The 19,977-nt window shown below is 39.4% G+C and overlaps 1 protein-coding gene across 2 annotated transcripts in view; it reads left to right on the forward strand.

Moving 5' to 3' along the window:
- Positions 1–2,557: 2,557 nt before the first annotated feature.
- LOC117538020 overlaps positions 2,558–19,977 on the forward strand; it is a 35,611-nt gene continuing 18,191 nt past the window's right edge. Inside the window, exon 1 of one of the 2 annotated variants that reach the window (XM_034203514.1) lies at positions 2,558–2,681. The gene's annotated coding sequence lies outside the window, so the exon portion shown is untranslated. The remainder of the gene's footprint in view (positions 2,682–19,977) is intronic. The other variant, XM_034203515.1, reaches the window with a different exon arrangement.

Consider the following 19,977-nt stretch of genomic DNA (forward strand, 5'->3'; position numbering starts at 1 on the left):
TCCATTTCTGTCTTGTGACTCCCTATAACAAAAAATGTAGAGAAAAAAAATCTAACATTTAAGAAACATTTTAAATGAGTATTTTTTTTACGTTCAAATGTTTCCCACTTTACTATCCTGTTTTTTCCATTTGGTTTAGAGCAGTGGTTCTCAAACTTCTTCTGTCAGGCCCCCTCTTTGGAGAAAAAAAAAAGTCGGGCCCCCCCAACACAAGTCAGGCTCAGTGGCGGCGCCAGAGATTTATTTTGGGGGTGCTGTGGGGTAGCTTGATGTTTCATAGAGGGTGCTCAAACATTTAGGGTTTCCCATGTACCGGTCGTTACAGTGGAATTTTCTACTGCAACAATCCCCACGCAAACACAACGTACTGTTACAATGAAGGCTTGATAATCAGCTCACGGCATATAGGTGTTAGCAGGGGTAAAGTGCTATTTTTATAGGTGGTGTGTGGACCTAACCTCCTCTAGGGGGGTCCGGGGGGATGCTCCCCTGGGAAGATTTATTTTTAAATATTGAAGTTAAATGCATCAATCTGGTGCACTTTGAGAGCAACATGAAGAGATCTATGGATACATCTCTCAACACCCATATGAAACACAACTGTAAACAGATTTACTTTTTCTTTATGGATATTTTACAAATCACTCCCCTTTTAAACTCTATTCTTGTTTTACTGTCATATAGTATTTCATACCTGTTTTTCATTTATTCTCTTATTTTTTTATAACTATAATGATCATATAAACGTGTGCCTCAGAAATAATTGTTTACATTAATGGTGACCAAAAGGTTTGAGACCTGAGATAATACTGAGAGAGTCCTTTAGCTCACTGAGTCTCTCAGTCTGACAGGAGAGGACTCTCCTCCACTTTGTTGTTGAAAAAAGTCCTTATATCCGTTAGCGTAGCTCGATAGCACCAGAAGCTAACAACAACGATCTCCGGTACCGGTGCGCTCTCTCTCGCTCGCGCACACAAAATGGCTCGTTCCACACACACACAGAGCCGAGCTTTAATGAAACACAGAGACCCAGACGTAATAGTACTGTACTGTATCATATTATTTTCGAATCAGTAATTTTTCAAATAATGATTTCCTTTTTCTTTTATCTTTTTTTTTTTTTTTTAATAACCATTTTTCCTCCTGGTCTCTCTTTTATACATGAATATGTGTCCCTGGTGTGTCAGGGAACTCACCAAGTGTCAGAAAACACAACCCTCTCTATTTTCCTCCATACCCAAATCTCTAAAAAAGGGGCTGCAACGGATCTGATACAGACTGATCCAGATTTGAACACTGTCCTGACATCAGGACGGTGGCGCGACGGCTATTGGTCAATTCTCCACCTATCAGGGGAATGAGAGGTTGGGCCACGGCCGACCATTGCTGCTCGAAAGCGCTGGAGACGCTGTAGTACATATGCCAGGCCTGTAAGTGGCGCTGTAGTCTGCCACAAAAGCAGCGAAGAAGACTTCCCTTGCATGGTTGCCATGGTTGCCCTTCTGTTTATTCTCCGCTGTGGCTCTTTTTCTCCCTCCCCGAGGCAAGCGTTTGCGCCTCCTGCTTTAAAACAAATGAATAATGACTCTATATAATCATATGTAAGGGATAATGTGGAGCGACACGGTCATTATGGGGAACATAACACAGACAGGCTGATCGCCCGAAGCGGAGGGATCTAGATCGGCATGAAGGTGTTCTTTGCACATTATTATTATTCTGCACATTATCCCGCTTATTACATGGCCACATTCTCAACAAAGTAACAACATGATTCCCAATATTAATTGAAATGCTTTTATGGATTTAGAAAATTATTTTATTGATTTACAAAATAGTTGTATGTATTGATTTAAATTGACATGCATCCGCTAAGAAAAATAGTCCGTTGTTACTGTTTGAACTAACGTAGCAACGGCAGGAACTGCTTCAATAGTGTTTTTGAGGAGCTTTTTGATTACAGATTTGAAAACATCGTTGCTTGCTTTAAAAGTAGCACAATTCATTATGTCAAACCTTGGAAAGTATCTAGATATCCCTGCCCTAATGCCAAAGTAACTGCCAACTCCGCTCTCCTGCAGGGGGGCGTGGTCAGTTGCAGCTCACAGAATCAGCCCCCTGCAAAAACAAAAACAGGGCTGGAAAGAGCAAATAGAGTGAAATGAGGCATGGCTAAAATGCAGGATCTGTTTGTTATTTTGAATTTTTTTATATATTTATATACTTTATATAGGTATACCCTACAATACATGTTTCAAATATAGCATGATAGTTCCACTTTAAATACCAAAGCTTAAACATTCTCAAAACAGCTTCCATTTCACTTTCATTCACAGGACATAACATATGTAGGAACACGCTTGCTGAGTACAAAAGGATACGGCTGAACAAGAGGAAACAGCAAGCTACAGACATTCTTTAGCTGTAGACTAAGGAAGGAAGAGCACTGTGCTTGACACCAGAGAATGTATCACTAAACAGCACTTAAGACAGGAAGTCAAGATTATACAGAGACAATAGTTTTTACATAAGGAAGTAACTCAGCAGTCTGCATCATTGATGTTGCAGATGTAAGTGCGATGCAGCAGTGATCGTGGGAGTGAGATAACAAACAGTGCAGGAGAGATAAGGCATTACAAATTAGTCATCATTCAACAAACGTCAGGGCGAAAAGGCAAGAGGTAAGAGGAAAACTGCTTTTTGTAATTAGCAGGCTGTAACAGTTCCTTTTATTCCTTTAATGTTTGTTTGTGTGTGTGTGTGTGTGTGTGTGTGTGTGTGTGTGTGTGTGTGTGTGTGTGTGTGTGTGTGTGTGTGTGTGTGTGGGTGTGTGTGTGTGTGTGTGTGTGTGTGTGTGTGTGTGTGTTGTGTGTGTGTGTGTGTGTGTGTGGTGTGTGAGCTGACAGCAACAGCAGCTTGTTTAGCCTGGGAGGTCCCGATCACCTTTTTTTGCTCCCGATCTGATTCCGATCATTTGATTTTGACAATCTGCCGATACCGATTTTTCCCGATCCGATCTTTATGCAATGCATTAAGAGAGAAAAAAGGAAAAAAGCATTGAAGTTGTAAGGTTATGAAGGTTATTTTTTTAATTTAAATGACACTACCCAACTACCCATTCTATCCAACATGGATATAGCTTCTTTTTTTCACAGCAGCATTGGATCAAAACAAAATAAAGCTTATCAGTGGTCCACCACAAAATAACCATGTAAACAAATTGAGTGCAGATAGTGCAGTAACAAAACAAAAATAACTCTACTGGAAAGAGGTAGCTTGACTAGCTTCACAAGTTCACATTCAGTCACAAATAATAAAATAAAATAAAAATGTGGCTTAGTGCAGAATTCTAGCCTTAAGACTAACTAGTCTAGTATTAATGCAATGAACAACAGCAGCTTAACATAACATGAATAAACAAAGCATTATTTTTCCATCTTACTGAAGTAACACAATTCAATAGTAATCAGCAGCGAAACACGTGTATTTCGGTGTATTCACGGCATTCATTTTGTTATTCAACAGTATTGTTGTTTTATAGTTATTTGTTAATGTAACCCAATTTGTGTTCTTTGAAATTGAAACGGATATCGCATTGTGTGTGTTACTTTCGTTGCAGTTGTATGTCTTAAGTGTAATTTGGCTTGGCTTCCTATTTATGGACATGCTTTTATTTTGAAGGAGAGGTAGCGCTGTTGACAGGAAGTTGTTGTTGCTTTGGAAACAACGTGACGGAGAAAAGTAATATCTACATATAAAGGCGGAGAAAGTAAACGATAACGTTTATGGTTAAGTGTTAGCACCCCCGAACAAGCTCTTACGTTTATATTGGAGATTTCAATAAATTCAATTTGAAAAAAAACCGGGGAAAAAACAAACAAAACGAATATCCGAATAACGAAATTGAAACCCGAATAGTACTCTGAGTCCAACGAACGAATATTCGGATATTCGGGTACAGCCCTAGTGTACTTGTCGTGTTGTTTGTTTCTCAGGTGGCGTATTAGATTGGTCGTGTTGAACGTAGCTCTGTTCTTTCCACCACGCGGAACCTCCGCCTTGCAAACATTGCATCTGGCTGTTACACTGCCTTCGCTTTCAATTTTATAATACTTCCAAACTCCTGACATTTTCTCTGTCCCGAGTCACCAGCTGAACGTAGCCTCTCGTTGGCTTACTGCTACTATTAGACACTGCGCCCACTCTGTTGCCAGATTTGAGAGAAATAAGCAACCAGGTCTATGAAAACAAGCCCAAAAGAAGCAACACATACATGATGTTGTGTAATTTTAAACCAAAACTAAGGCCTCAGGATGACTTTAAGACGTGAACATGGTCATTTTTGTTTTGTAACATTAAATACAAATTATTAATAAAAAAAAATAAAAAAATAAATCTCGATTCCGATCTTTTGAAAATTACGTGATTGGCTCCGATCCCCGATCACGTGATCGGATCGGGACATCTCTAGCCTGAACGAAATACAGGAGAAGTCTTTCAACAATGGGAGACAAGCTTTCCTCGTGACTTGTGCTGGCTAACTGTTATCAAGCCCTGAAGCCTTATGAGAGGACTTTCTTAACTGGATTAAAGTGACACTTCTGATGAGTTTGTTTTTGGCAACATTGCAATGAAGCTACTCCCTTGACACCAGCGTAATATGGCAGACTCGTCCTAAATTGACTGCCTCAGCATCGCACACTTTCCAGCTATAAATGTAATTTTAAAGTTGTACTTCTTCCAAGCATGGTCCTATGTCCTCCAAAGAGTAATCAACAATAGTTTTAGGAAAGGAAGCTGGTGGAAGCTCTCTCTGGCAGAATGACAAGTTTCTTAGGAAATAATAATTTCCCTTAAGAAATTGTTTTATTGTGAAAACAGGAAGCACTTCTGTAAACTTGGAATATGATATTAGCCATGCACTTTCTTATTATCCTTCCTCCTCTCCCTCCTCTGAAATGTCAACAACATTGTTCCTCATTCAAGCTTTGTTCCAGAGGAAATGTGTGCAGACATGGTGAGACTGGAAAGGGAGTATAACACCATTGGTTACGTTTAATAATTACGTTTAATAATTATTCGTATGATTATATCTTTTTAGGAAAATAATCATGTACCAGTAGATTGCTGATAAAATATATACAAAGTCACATAATTTAAATGTGTGCTCTGAGATCCACCTTTTTCAAGTAATTTTTAAATTAACTTTACACTCTACATGTTCCGCACGATCAAATAATAAAAAAAGCTGATTGTTTGGACATTTAGGTTAAGCTAAAACAATATGTGAATGCAAGATTTACATTATTAATGTATAACTACTTTAGTTAATATGGGGAATTTCCTGAGAAAACTATTTTAGTTACTAGCCACATAACAAATAAGGCTGTTAATAATAATAATAATAATAATAATAATACATGGGACTTTTATAGCGCTTTTCATGAAACTCAAAGACTTTACTTTTTTTTCAGTTTTTTGTAGCAGCTTCCCAGAAAGAATATCCATAGCTGCTAAATGCGCCACTATTTTCACCACACACATGTACCTTTTAAACTTACCGTTCGTCAGTTATTTATCTGCGGTGCCACATACTGTACTTAAACAACATAGGTGTTGCCCAAAGGAAAAGGTATAAGTGTCAGTGACCTATTACCTAATGATCTTTCCTGTCTTTGTTCACTGATATACACTGATATAATGTTTCTTTGTCTGATTTGATGCCTTTCTGGCATTTCCTTAGACAGCCCTGCAGCCATTATCTTAGTGATTTAAGGTGGATGATTTGACAGGCAGCCTTTGGCCATCCCTCTTCTCTACTCGTATTGATTTCAATCATCTCGAATAGAGCTACATTCAGGGCAAACTGGGCTCAGACTGCGGCTGTCAGAGAAAAATGTAAAAAAGTCATTTTAAGGCATGCTTTGATGTTTAAAATAAGTGTTAATATAAAGAGTGCATACACTTCTGGCATTTGGTGAAAATAATTCCCGTCCAATGTAGGATGTGAGGCTCCCTTCTTTGATGTGACAGTTACGACTGGAAACCACTACACTCCCTTGCCACAATAAGTTTCCTGGAACAATGGTAGCTGGAAATGCATACATGTGTGTGTGTGTGTGTGTGTGTGTGTGTGTGTGTGTGTGTGTGTGTGTGTGTGTGTGTGTGTGTGTGTACCTAACAATACCTAACACTTTCAATGCTCAAAGTATTGATGTTTGCCCTTGTGTTTTTACGGGTTGGTGACCTTTGATGGAAAGATAATGGATGACACTTCCTAAGGCTTAGCGCTTTCTCCCACCAGGGGAAGGATCCCAAGTCATAGAGGTGTGAAAGCAAGGCCCTTTTCATCAGGAGTCAAACAACTCATTTGATGCACTATCACTAATGGACAGGGCTATCATTTATAAAGGATAATGCCTTTAAAAGGAACATCAGTGGAGGCTAATGATCTGACCGGCACTCTGTTAGAAGCAATCCTTTTGTTGGACGATATTAAGAATCATAGCTTTATGAGGTGCTTTCACTGATGTATGGTAGGCTTATTAAAGTAAGGTTGAAGGCTGAAAATATTCAAGAACTCTATTTGTCACAGGTACATTTACTATGAAAATGCATACAACAGTTGAATGCAAATACAGAAGGTCCCATTTGGGGTTTACTCCCCAACTTCAGCAACTTCCTGTCTTAACACGCAGAGCATGGCTTGTGTATCAGCTCTTCTGTTGAATATAAATACACCCCGGACCCATCTGGGATGATCCTCTCCCCTGTGAATTCCCACCGTTGCAAAAGTCAAAACATACACATAGATACTTCCTGCTTCCCCTCCCTCTAATCATGTCTTTCACTTCCTCACGCACATAATTATTAATCAGAAATCAGCATGCATGCAGGGTCCTCACCAAGTATGTTCACAGTAGACACACCCTCTTTGCTCTCATCACTGCTAGATTAGGGTCCCTAGCACCCTGTAAACAAAAGCATGAATCACTTGCAATACTCCTCAACTGCCTGACTGACATTCATGGATCACAGCTCCACTAAATCACAGTGGGTGAGTGCCCAGGGAGGCTAGAAGGCTAATAGAAACGGTCCATTAATACGAGAGGCCATTCCTTTACGTATAGTCAGAGATGATTGGAAGAAGCAGCCATATGGAAGGTGAAAACAACCATAAGACACGTTAGATAATTATAGTCAAGTCAATTTTGTTTATATAGCCCAATGTCCTATTTGCCTTTAATCTGCCAGGGGAGCACTTGTCTCCCCCCTTCTAGCATTGAGAGTAATTACCATATAGGAGAAACCATAGCCACAAAGTAGCAGCTACTGTATGAGTACTATCCCTCTCTGGAGTGAATGCTCATTATAAAAAAATAGGGATTTACAGCTTTCATTAAAAAAATATCAGAGCAATAATACTATAGCACCAAACGAAAATTAGCTATATAAAGATTTAGAGGAGCAATGGCATCCTGAGCAGAGAGGTGAAGTCACACTCCCGCTGTGTGTGTTGTAATCCAAGCTTCCCTTTTATTTTATTTGCATGCATGTGAGTGCCTCCCTTAGAAACTGTAGGTTGTACACCTCAAAATGAACTAAAAGAGAAAGGATCCCTCCCCCAGGAAGGACAAATATGCAATCATTGTGTGTTCAGAATAAAACAATATAAGCAGCGGGTAGAGCACCCTTGTGATTCAATATACACTTGAGAGGAAGAACACTTTCACTTTGGATGATCCCCATTTGCAATCCAATATCCAGCTGGCCTGCTTAAGACCATACAGTATCTTTTTCAGGAAGCCAAGAACACCTTTTTGACCGTTTTGTTTTGGTAAAAAGAGGTGTAACCATCATAGGGTGTAACTGGAACCAGAACAATTGAAAGGGCTGCTGAAAATCTAATACTGGGGGACAATTTGAGGGAGCATGAAGAGGGATGGCACCCCGCTGGTTAACACAACAATTCAGTCAATCAGCCTTAACAACACAAGGTTGAAGGAAATGTATTTCTTCCCCTCCATTGTGAAGATCTTTACACATGCGTATGTGTAGATGCCTCTGGACCAGGGGTGTCAAAACTCAATTACATCGCAGGCCACATTCGCATAAAGGTTGCACTCAAAGGGCCGGTTGTAACTATATAAATATATAATATATATATATATAAAATAAAGTATTATATTACATTATTGCCTCTGAATTGGATTATTATCGGATAGGATAATAACTTCGTAATTAACTACATCTGAAAAGCAGAAGTCCAGGGCAAATAATTGCAAGTCTCTTCAGTGCGCATGTCACAAAACGAGATGCATTGTGGGACATGTAGTTTATGGGCAACCTGCTTCTGTAAAGTGGCATGTAACCGTATAATAAACGTATTATATTCTTTGCAAGCTCTTGCCACATAAAATGAAGTCACGGGCCGGATTTGGCCTTGAGTTTGAGACATCTGCTCTGGACTGAACAGCAGAACTTATTTATTTTTTGTATGCCAATGTTAGGAGCAGGGAATGACGCTATTGCCGTCAGCATATGGAGTATTACATGTCTTTTGCACTGTTGTTGTTTCAGTGTTGTAAAGGTGTTTTTTTGTATTGAAGCCGTGTTGTAAAGTTCAGGAATTGTTTTTGTCTCAACTACTATCGAATGGACTACCATGCTAATTGGAGGCCATTTTGTAAACTTTGGTAATACCCGGACCTTTCATCATGTACCGTCATTATCAGATCAAGATTATATTTAATCCAAAACTTGCTTTACCTGCAACATGATTGTTCATGTTTACATCATCCTTATGAAAACCGCATCTCACACACATATTTTTTCTAACATGTTAAATCCTTCTGATACAATTTGTCAAAGTTTTGACAATGCACTCTGGCCAATTATTACAGTTACCTAACCATGCCTGTTAGATGGCCCTTACAGAGGCCCTATATTGAATTCAGATTGATGTTACTGTATGGATCCTTCTCTTTTAACATATTACTTTGTCTGTGATAATGTTGCATCAGAGAAACAGACTCACATTGTCAAATTCAAGTCGAGGCACTGAAGCGTTATGAAAAGAGAAGCATTATAAGCCCTTGGACATCTGTACAGTCTTATAATTAAATGAAGAATAATTGCTCTTTCAGACAGGAATGAGGGATGAAATGCATAGAGACCTTTGTGCGCCTCCACTGTAATCACCATAAACATTTGCTTTTTATAATCGAGGCAAATATATCCACTTTTTCTGGCAGTGAAAGAAGTCTATAAGCCCTTCGGTGTGAAGTGGTTGTCTAAGTGTTAATCACATAGGGGGTCTAATTTTTCACTGAGGCAGTTTGAACCACATTTAATCTTCCTATCATAAAACACCTTGCTAGAATCTCATCTGGGATTTGAGCCAAAATGAAGGATATGTTTGGGCCCAGTAATGCTGCAATAACACATCAGCTACTGCAAAGTGCAAGCAAACAGAAGAGGCTTATCCTCTGCGTTAGCAATCATTGGCGTCAAGTTTGAGCACGGCTCTACATTCTCTAAGAAGGTAGGCCAGCTACCCTGTATGCTGTGAGCCAGATCAGCTTCTGATTCTGCAAAAACATGCCTCTGATCTCCTCGGAGCTGGTTCCTCAGTGATAAACTCTGTTAAACATAAATGTGTCCTGCATCAAAGCTGCTGACAACACCACCGGGCTTACAGGAGGCATGGGATGTGTGTGGTGTCCAAACATTGTATTTCACCCATTTGAAGTCCAAACAAAAGATAACAAGGATCCCTGAGATGTTCATTTCTGTAGAGATTAGAGAGAATTATGACTCGGATAAATCTGATTATGCAGGACAAAATAATGTTGAGCTGGTCAAGAGCAACAGCCTGAATTTGCTGAATCCATGAATCACATGCAGGGATAGTGACGTTCCGGACAGGGTTAATAACTGCACTGTGGTACCTTTCAAAGGCTTATGATATCAAATGTGTCAAAACAACATTATGTCAACACATACGTAGTGAAGGAGGAGGTCATACATCCTGTCATGTTATGATATTTTTCGAGGGTGGAACTGAATAATTGCCAATGCAACCTCTTGTTAACCTGATGGATTACATTTCATATTTGAGTTTAGTTATTTGCGGGGATAGACATTATTTAACATCTGAGATTAATAGTCATTTTGATGGAGGGATTTTACCTTAGTGTCCCATATTTTACATTTAAAATGGATGGGTTGCATATTTCTGCCAGTTCAAAGCAAGCAGTGATGCTAAAGCAGTAATGTTATTTTAATGGTAAATATTAGAACATAATACAACAGTGTGATGTGTTTTGGTCTAACTATGTTCACTTTACACAATTTGAAGACCCTGTCCTGTTACAGACAATGATGTGAAGTCTTTCTGTTGAAAGTGGTTCTCCAGTTTAGTATCGACAGGAGTTATGTTCATGTTGGTTGTGTCCTTGATGCAAGGAGGGCAGAAAGTAAGGATGCAGAAGGTGTGTTGATGGATGTGCATGTAAGGTATTTCCCAAACCTAAATCATATATTTTATTTGTTTTACATTAACAATAGTGTTATTGCTTTCCATAATTGCAATATTTCTATAACCTTAAATAAATACTTAGCTTAGTTATACAAGTTACAAGTACAATGCTAAATTGGTTATCAGCTATGTTGATATGGCAATAAAGTATTGAATCTAACTTGACTCAAAACTGTCAAAAACCAGAAACAGTTTAGTTTCTTCCTTGTCAAAATATGTCACCCACATTACCCACAATTCAACTCAATAGCCTTTGGATTAGTCCGAGATTATTAATGTAGCCCTAAACCCACGAGCAGGTACACACACCTACCTCTTAATAATAATAATAATAATAATAATACTAATATTTCACACCCCAGATTATTTAATTTAAAAATATTTCTTAAAGATTTTTGTCCTTAACTTAGATCAACCCCCTCTGCAGCCCAAAAAGCCTTTAGGAAACTTTTCACAAACAGCTTTGTTGTGTACAATTGTCAGTATCATCATGATGGTTTTCTCTCTAGTCTTAACTCCCTCAACGTCCTCTTCCTGCCAGCTGCAGCAGGCAGCTGCTCTACAATCAAGATGATTCAATTGCATTTTTTGGAGCCTCTAAAAGGCTGTAGATCACAGTGAGATTGATGTATCATAGGGCCACAGATGGCAAAGCACAATTCTCCTTAATGTCTCAATGTTCACATGTAGCTGCAGCTTTCACTGACCACATAAGGGTAATTCTAGTTCAGTGTAGTGCAGCTTTATGTAAATCAATATAATGACTGGCCATTTCCAACAGTGTTATTGAAGCCTTTCAGACATGTTAAAAGGACTGACCTTTAAAATCATCTGATCCTAAATAGTGAACCAATTATCTGCATTCATGGTTTAAAAATGCCAAGACAGTTTTCATTGATCTGATGGGCTTTGTGGATTTTCCCGCTGATACATGTTATAATGTTGATGAATTGCTCGTTAAAGTGGAGTGTCAAAAGCAGAGAACTATAGAGCTGACCAACAATCACCAATTAACCTTTCCTGCCTACTCTACATTTCTTTTTGGTCCGTCAGTTGTCAGCACTAGCTGTTTTTTTCATTGAAAGGTCATTTGTGAGAGCATAATGAATCAATCATGATACGACCTCGTCTTTTTTCCATTTGTAAGGCAAGGCAAGGCAAGGCAAGTTTATTTATATAGCACTTTTCAACACAAGGCAATTCAAAGTGCTTTACAAAAAATGAAAGAGATTAAGAAAATGGCATTTAAAATCAGTCATTAAAAAGAAAAGCTAATAAAATAAACATTAAAAGAAAAAATACATGGATAAAAGTTACAGTGCAATTAAACATTAAAAGAAAAAAGTACATGGATAAAAGTTACAGTGCAGTCTAAGATATGAATAGTTCAATTAAAAGCAGCGACAAAAAGAAAAGTCTTCAGCCTGGATTTAAAAGTAGTCAGAGTTGTAGCGGACCTGCAGGTTTCTGGGAGTTTGTTCCAGATATTTGGAGCATAATAACTGAACGCTGCTTTACCATGTTTAGTTCTGACTCTGGGGACAGAAAGCTGACCAGTCCCTGAAGACCTGAGAGATCTGGATGGTTCATAATTTAGCAGGAGGTCAGAAATGTATTTTGGGCCTAAACCATTCAGTGCTTTATAAACCAGCAGCAGTATTTTGAAATCTATTCTTTGACACACAGGAAGCCAGTGTAAAGACTTCAGAACTGGAGTGATGTGATCCACTTTCTTAGTGTTAGTGAGGACTCGAGCAGCAGCGTTCTGAATTAGCTGCAGCTTCCTAATAGATTTTTTAGTGAGACCTGTGAAGACACCATTGCAGTAGTCGAGTCTACTGAAGATAAAAGCATGGACAAGTTTTTCCAAATCCTGCTGTGACATTAGTCTTTTAATCCTAGATATATTCTTTAGGTGATAGTAGGCTGATTTAGTAACTGTTTTAATGTGACTGTTGAAACTCAGGTCAGAGTCCATGACTACACCTAGATTTCTGGCTTATCTGTTGTTTTGAACATTGCACACTGAAGCTCAGCGCTAACTTTTATACGTTCTGCCTTGGCTCCAAAAACCATTACCTCAGTTTTATCTTTGTTTAATTGGAGAAAGTTCTGACACATCCAGTCATTGATTTGTTCAATGCACTTACTCAGTGTTTGAATTGGAGCATAGTCTCCTGGTGAAATTGTTACGTAAATTTGTGTGTCATCTGCATAGCTATGGTAACTTATTTTGTTGTTCTTCATTATCTGAGCCAGTGGTAGCATGTAGATGTTAAAGAGAAGAGGCCCCAAGATGGAGCCTTGAGGAACCCCACATGTCATATTTGTCAACTCAGATGTGTATTTACCTATAGAAACAAAGTTGTTTCTGTCCTTTAAGTAGGATTCAAACCAATTCAGAACTGTTTCCGAAAGTCCCACCCAGTTTTCCAGTCGGTCTAGTAATATGCTGTGGTCAACAGTGTCAAACGCAGCACTGAGATCTAATAATACTAACACTGAAGTTCTGCCACTGTCTGTGTTTAAGTGGATGTCATTAAAGACCTTTACAAGAGCAGTCTCAGTGCTGTGGTTTGGACGAAAGCCTGACTGGAACACATCGAAACAGTTATTTAAATGCAAGAAATTACTCAACTGTTGAAAAACAACTTTTTCAATGATTTTACCTAGAAATGGGAGGTTTGATATGGGCCTGTAATTGTTCATTACTGAAGCATCTAGATTATTCTTTTTTAAGAGCGGTTTAATGACTGCAGTTTTCAGGGCCTGTGGAAAAATACCTGAGTGAAGAGATTTGTTTACTATATGAAGTAGATCTGAGGCCATGCAAGGCAAAACATCTTTGAAAAATCCTGTTGGAATAATATCAAGGCAGCAAGAGGAGGATTTCAGAAGTTGAATAATGTCCTCTAGGTTTTTATCATTAATCTGATGGAATTGTGTCATGATGTCTGAATTGATGTTAAGTGGAGATAGGGACAACACATTTGCTGTTCCTGATGCAGAGGCACTGACTGCTTGTCTGATTTTCTGAATTTTGTCAGTGAAAAAGGAGGCAAAATCATTGCACGCCCTGGTGGATAGAAATTCAGAGGCTACTGACACTGGGGGGTTAGTTAGTCTGTCGACGGTAGCAAAACAAGGCACGTGCGTTGTTTTTGTTTTTGGTAATGATGTCAGAGAAGAACGATTGTCGTGCGTTTTTCAATTCCAAATTATAAAGGCCAAGTCTCTCTTTATAGATTTCAAAGTGAACCTGGAGATTTGTTTTTCGCCACCTGCGTTCAGCTTTTCGACATTCTCTTTTTTCTGTTTTCACGGTCATGGCCTTTCTCCATGGAGATATTTTCTTGTCAGACACTTCCTTTACCTTAGTTGGAGCAATGGCATCTATAACATTTTTAATTTTTGAATTAAAATGATCTACTAGCTCATTTACTGAGATGTTGGCAGGGGCAAGTGTGGAAGAGAAATTCTGAGTAAACATTTCCCTAGTATTTTCAGTTAAACATCGCTTTGTGGTTACCTCTTTTTGAACATTTTTGTGAACAGAAATAGAGCTCTCAAAGAAAACACAGGAATGGTCAGAGAGTGCAACATCAGTCACCACAACCTTAGAGATATTCAGACCCTTTGAGATAATTAAGTCCAGAGTGTGCCCCTTATTGTGCGTGGGCTCCGTCACATGCTGAGTCAGTCCATAGCTATCAAGAACACAAAACAGTTCTTTAGCCCCTCTGTCCTGGGGGTTGTCAACATGGATGTTAAAATCACCAACAATGACTAGACGGTCAAAGTCAATACACACTATAGACAGCAGTTCAGTAAAGTCATCAAAAAAGCTTGCACAGTATTTGGGTGGTCTATAGATATTTAGGAACAGAGCTCGAGAGGAGCATTTCAGCCGAAGGGCCACATATTCAAAAGAATCAAAGTTTCCATACGATGTCTTCCTGCATTGAAGGGAATCATTGAACAGAATAGCAACTCCACCCCCTTTCTTATGCATTCTTTCCTGACTCATAAAACTGAAGTTGGGAGGGGTTGATTCGATAAGAACAGCTGCACTGTTATTTTGTTCAATCCAAGTTTCTGTTAAAAACATAAAATCGAGATTGTGCTCAGTGATTAAATCATTGATTAAAAATGTTTTTCCTGCCAAAGACCTGACATTTAATAAAGCTAGTTTAAGTTTGTTAAACACACTATCAGTCATGTTTTTTGTAACAAGCTGTGGCTGACATGGAATCACTGCTAAATTAGATACACTCACACAAACGTTTGAGCGCTTCCTGTTTCTATGATTCACCGCTCTTAATCTATTACCTATCAACACAGATATCGGCAAAGCTACTGGCAGGCAGGGCCCCGACATGTCCTGGAAAGAGTTGAGAGTGCCATACGCCCTTGAGCCTGGACCCATCACATATCAGTAAGAGTTTGTTGTGTTTTGTACACACACATCCTTATCAGGCTTCGGAGACTGCAGAAGCCCCCTCGAAGGGAGGGGAGGTGGTCGACGTAGGCACGGTGATGGAGACGGGCTAGATGGTGCGGGGGTAGAGGACATGCTGTCAGGGGGGGGGAGGTGGTTGACGTAGGCGCGGTGATGAGGACGGGGGAGATGGTGCGCGTCTCCGCGGTGATTTTGGTGGGCGTCGTTGAGGAGCGCGGGTAAAAGACATGGTGCCAGCCCTGCGTATCGCCTTCGTTTGGTCTTTGAACTCCAGGAAGGAATCGGTGCCAACCCTCTGTATCTCCTTTGTGTGTTCATCGATCTCCAGGAGGGTGGGCGAGGGTGAAAGGGTGAACGGAGTATCCTCAAAGGCGTTGACAGGGAGGGGAGGCAGTGGAGATTCCTCCATGTGTCTCATATGTCTCCCATAATCAGAACATTCCTCAGGCGGGTGCAGTGATAATTCTTCAGGGTTTTCTGCGTGATGTGTTGTGTCTTTCTCGTGTTTTGATTCCTCTTGCCGCTTGTCCTTGGCAGAGGGAACAGATTGATGACGCAGGCAGTTGAATATGTTAGAGATAAACAATTTCACTCCTGACTTGTTCAGGCAAACTCCATTTGCCTTGAAAAGATGTCTGCGATCCCAGAAAAAGTTAAAATTGTCAATAAAATGAACAGAATGGTCAGTACAGGCCGTTGAAAGCCAGGTGTTCAGTGCAAACAATCTGCTGAATCTCTCCACTCCTCTTCTGACTGGCGGTAGAGGGCCACTGATGAACACCTCTGCATTTAGAGAGCTGGCAGTTTCCAACAAACATTTAAAGTCTTCTTTCAGCACTTCTGACTGTTGTTTCACAACATCATTTGTTCCAATGTGTAGTACCACATTCTTCACAGTCAGATGTTCAGCCCCAATATGCAGGATCTTCTCAGCCAAGTCAGAGACCACATCCTTGGGAAAACAGAGTACTTTGGTGTTGTTCTTATTACACAGACCTTTTACATCTCTTACAGCAGAGTCACCCACAATCAGAGTTTCAGGCCCAGTCGTTAGCTTTCCCTCTAGCCTTTTACTTTTAGAGTAGCTATTGGTCCTTACCCTGCTGCGTGAAGAGGACAGGTTATCCAGGTCATCAGATCTCCGGTTCTCGGTCAGCGGAGCGTATCTGTTCTGGATTGGCACACTTGGTGGTTTAGGAGGATTGTTTGTAATTCTCCCTTTAGCAGCTGTCCACTGCTGTTTCCTAGTATGAATAGGGGTTGAAGAGGCGCTCTTCCTGGGTGATAACAATGCAGGCCAGCCGGTCGCATCACAGATTTCGGAGCTCTGGGCTCTGCCTGTTATCCGTCCTCCCAAATCCCATGGAAGTGATTTACTCTTAGGCTTTGCACCCAGAGAGTTCCAGGGAGGACTATCACTTGTAGATTATTACCCGGTACACAGCCCTCCTGTTCCTTGGAATCCTTGTAGCTTCTAACTAGCTGTGAGTTAGCATACCCTTCTCCATTACTTTGCAACACTGGTAAAGTCGTGTCATTCCCACGACATAGTCCATTCACTTCCACGTTAACTTCCAACCGTTGCATTTTCATTTCCAACACAGCCATCTTCTGTATAAGTTTCTGGAAGTCATCTGTAGAGAACGGAGGCATTTTGCTACCAACTAGCTTAAGCTAAATAGCAGTAGCCTACCAGGCTTTAGCTGTTGCTAGGCCACGCTATTGTAAGACTGACGTCGTCGTAAAAATGTTGAAATATGGCTGAAACCCTCCGTCTATTTACGAAGATGAACTGTCCCAGTGATAAGTTAATGTCCAGGAGCCGCTGCTCGAAGTTTTCAGAGAATAAGAATAGGAAAATCAGCATAAAAAGTAAGCAGAGGCAAGAGCAAGCAGAAAAGCGTCTGCACTGTAAGAAAGATAAGGCAAGCTGCCTTAATTACTGCTAATTGTAAGGAATTAAATAATATTATATCAACATAAATAGCCTATCCTCAGTTATACAATTTGATCACCATTTTATTATTCATACCTTATGTGCAAGACTCAGACAAACTTCAGCTGATGACATTAGCCTGGACCAGAATCTATCCATTCTATTATATTTACATCATATATTTTGTTTGAAATTATCTTTCTGTTTAATAAATTCTTCTAATTTAATACAAGGATTGTCCTCGATTAAAGACATTCTTCGTAATAACACTGAAACGGTTAGTTAATATAATCGACATTGATGTAAAACATTGTTGCTAGACAAAGGTTTTCACAATTTTGTTTTGTTAGAGGTTCCATGAAGTGAGTCATCAATTATAAAAAAAAAGAAAGCATAACAACATAAATCACTACCTCATACCCTTTTGCTTTTAAACTAGCGTTTGGGATGAAAGACAGCAAAGATGCCAGGGTCTGTGCCAGATAAAACGCTGACAGACGCCAAACATCTTTCTTACTCTTCCTAATAAATTATTGGTGTTGGATTATACAACAGTGCATCCTCTGTATCAGATTTCTTATCTTCACAGGATCCTAAAATCGTGTACAATACTTGTACTCTTTATTAAAATACTTCCCTCAAACCCAGCTCATCCTGTTTCTGTGTACTCGTGTTGTATCCTGCAACAATCCTTCCAGTGGACCTCAACTCAGTGATTGCAGACTTTATTGGTGGACATTTGGTCGGGTGGTGTGGTTATGAGCACAGCAAAGCTTCCAGATCAGCTCATAAATGTGATGAATGATTGTCTGTGTGAGGAACATGTCCTTCAAGTTTTAGGGCTCCAACAGAGGGCACAGGCAGAGAGGGAGTTATATCATGGTGTGCAAGGTTATTAGTGTAAAGCAGTCTGGAGTTAAGTCTCCTATGTAAACTAGAATTACAGACATCTCAATCCATCTGTGAGTTATCATAAAGTTAGGGGATAATATTCTCTACTTTGAGAAGCTGATCTTAGGTTTAAGTGTTAGTTTTAAATGATTGTCACTGTCAGCATATGTGTGTCTGCGTATGTCGGTGTAAGGATGTGTCTGTCACCGTGACAGTCCCAGGTGTTTTTCCTCCTGCAGCTTAAAAGTTTTCAGAATACAGCATCTTCAAACGTTTGCTAATGATCTCACATATGTTGGTTGAAATGAATATGTACATGAGAATGTACACAGATTGTGCTGGATTGTCAAGTAAAGAACTAAAATGGCTTCTCTTCATTGCTGTGGGAAGTGCAAGATGGGCACAGTTTGTACTATAGTGGGACAATTATTGAACCAAGCTTTGGTAACAGTTTGAACTTGTTTCCAATCAATTGATATTCTTCTTTAGCATTTTGCGTATATTATGGAACTGTGTGTTAGTGTCATTACAAATCAGGTAGCTTGACAAACTATCTTTGGAACTACATATAACTTCTTGAAAAAAACCTAAATCGTTGTAAATTGTTTAGGGCATATAAACAAATCTTTGAAGACAGATTAAATGTGGATGACTTTGCTTTATAAAGACTCTATAGCCGAACAAAATGACTTGCTTTGGTGCATGTTAAATTCATTATCTTTGCCTTTGATAATCAGTCACATGCACATGCATGTTTCTCCGCACATTTTCTTTAATGTGATGTCTCTTTTGCTATCAAATCGATAGCATGCATAGACTATATAAATGATAAATGAATTGCATTTATATAGCTCTTTTTTGCTCTAAGTGACCACTCAAAATGAAGCCTTCACCCATTCACACACATACAGATCTCATACAATGGTAGCAGAGCTTGCTATATAAGGTGCCTTAAACATTCACAAGCACACTTCGACATGAAGACGGTGGCTACTAAGGCTGAGTTAGTGTTTAGTGTGGATAGGATGCTTTTTCCTTGCTCCTACTTAAAAGATGCATCATTTTAGCTTTCAGTATTCTACATTTTCATCTTGCTTCAATGTTGACCATATACCTTAAAAAATATGGGAAACAGGAAGCCAGATGAAGCTCTCTTTTCTTCAGAGATTGAAACATTACGAATAAAATAAAAATAAAATAGATCTATGACTTTAGGAGCATACAGAATATTTCACTCTGATAGGCATGTCCCTAGTGCAGGTAAACATAGTAAAAAACAACCTCTGAGTATTTGATCCCACCCTAAATCTAGAAAATTATTAACTTTTTCACAAAGCGAACCTCATCTTAAAGGAAAGTCCCAAATGCCACACCTTCTGTTATAACGCCAACGTTGGTTTGCTATGTTCAAAGCAGACAAATCATGTTTTCACGACATGTATGAACTCAGTGAGACGGAAATGAGAGAGGAATGAGAGTGCTGTGTTTTTCCACTCCCTTCTAACTTTTGTTCCTCAAAAATACACTACAGCTAAAACCTGTTATTACTGTCTGGCAGAGATCCACTGAGACGCTTCTGTGACTGTTTTGTAAAATTGGCTCAATTTGATTTGAGTGGCTGCAATTCACTTGCTACCTTGCGGCCACTCCAACAAACTCAATTGAACTGCTTTTCTTCTTCAAGTTTAAACAAATTATTTACAAATGATTTCTTCTTGCCTTTTGTCCACTTTCATTTCATTTCAAACCTTTATTTATACAGATGAATCCCATTGAGATCATTGATCTCTTTTTCAAGGGAGACCTGCTCAAAGACTTTGTGCCTTACATCTCACAAAAGAGGACAGGGGGGCATTAATTGCATCTTGCCATGGCATGTTCTGGATGTCACCAGTCACCACTAATGGCTGTAATAAGTACTCTAACCATGCCACTGATGGCTGAAATCAGCATTCAAAAGATGCTGAAAAGAGAGAGCACGTAGAGAGCCTGAAAGGGTAAGAGTATAATCTGGATTAATGCTTATTGAGGATGTGTTTAATTAACCTGCATTAACAAGATTTACTCTATCTACAACCATTAGAACTGTTCTCCGAGGTGTGAGTGGAAGACAAATGAATACACTGAAATTGGTGAACGAAGAGAACAGTT

This window comes from Gymnodraco acuticeps, unplaced genomic scaffold (genome assembly GCF_902827175.1).
Source record: "Gymnodraco acuticeps unplaced genomic scaffold, fGymAcu1.1, whole genome shotgun sequence".
NCBI classification, from domain to species: Eukaryota; Metazoa; Chordata; class Actinopteri; order Perciformes; family Bathydraconidae; genus Gymnodraco; species Gymnodraco acuticeps.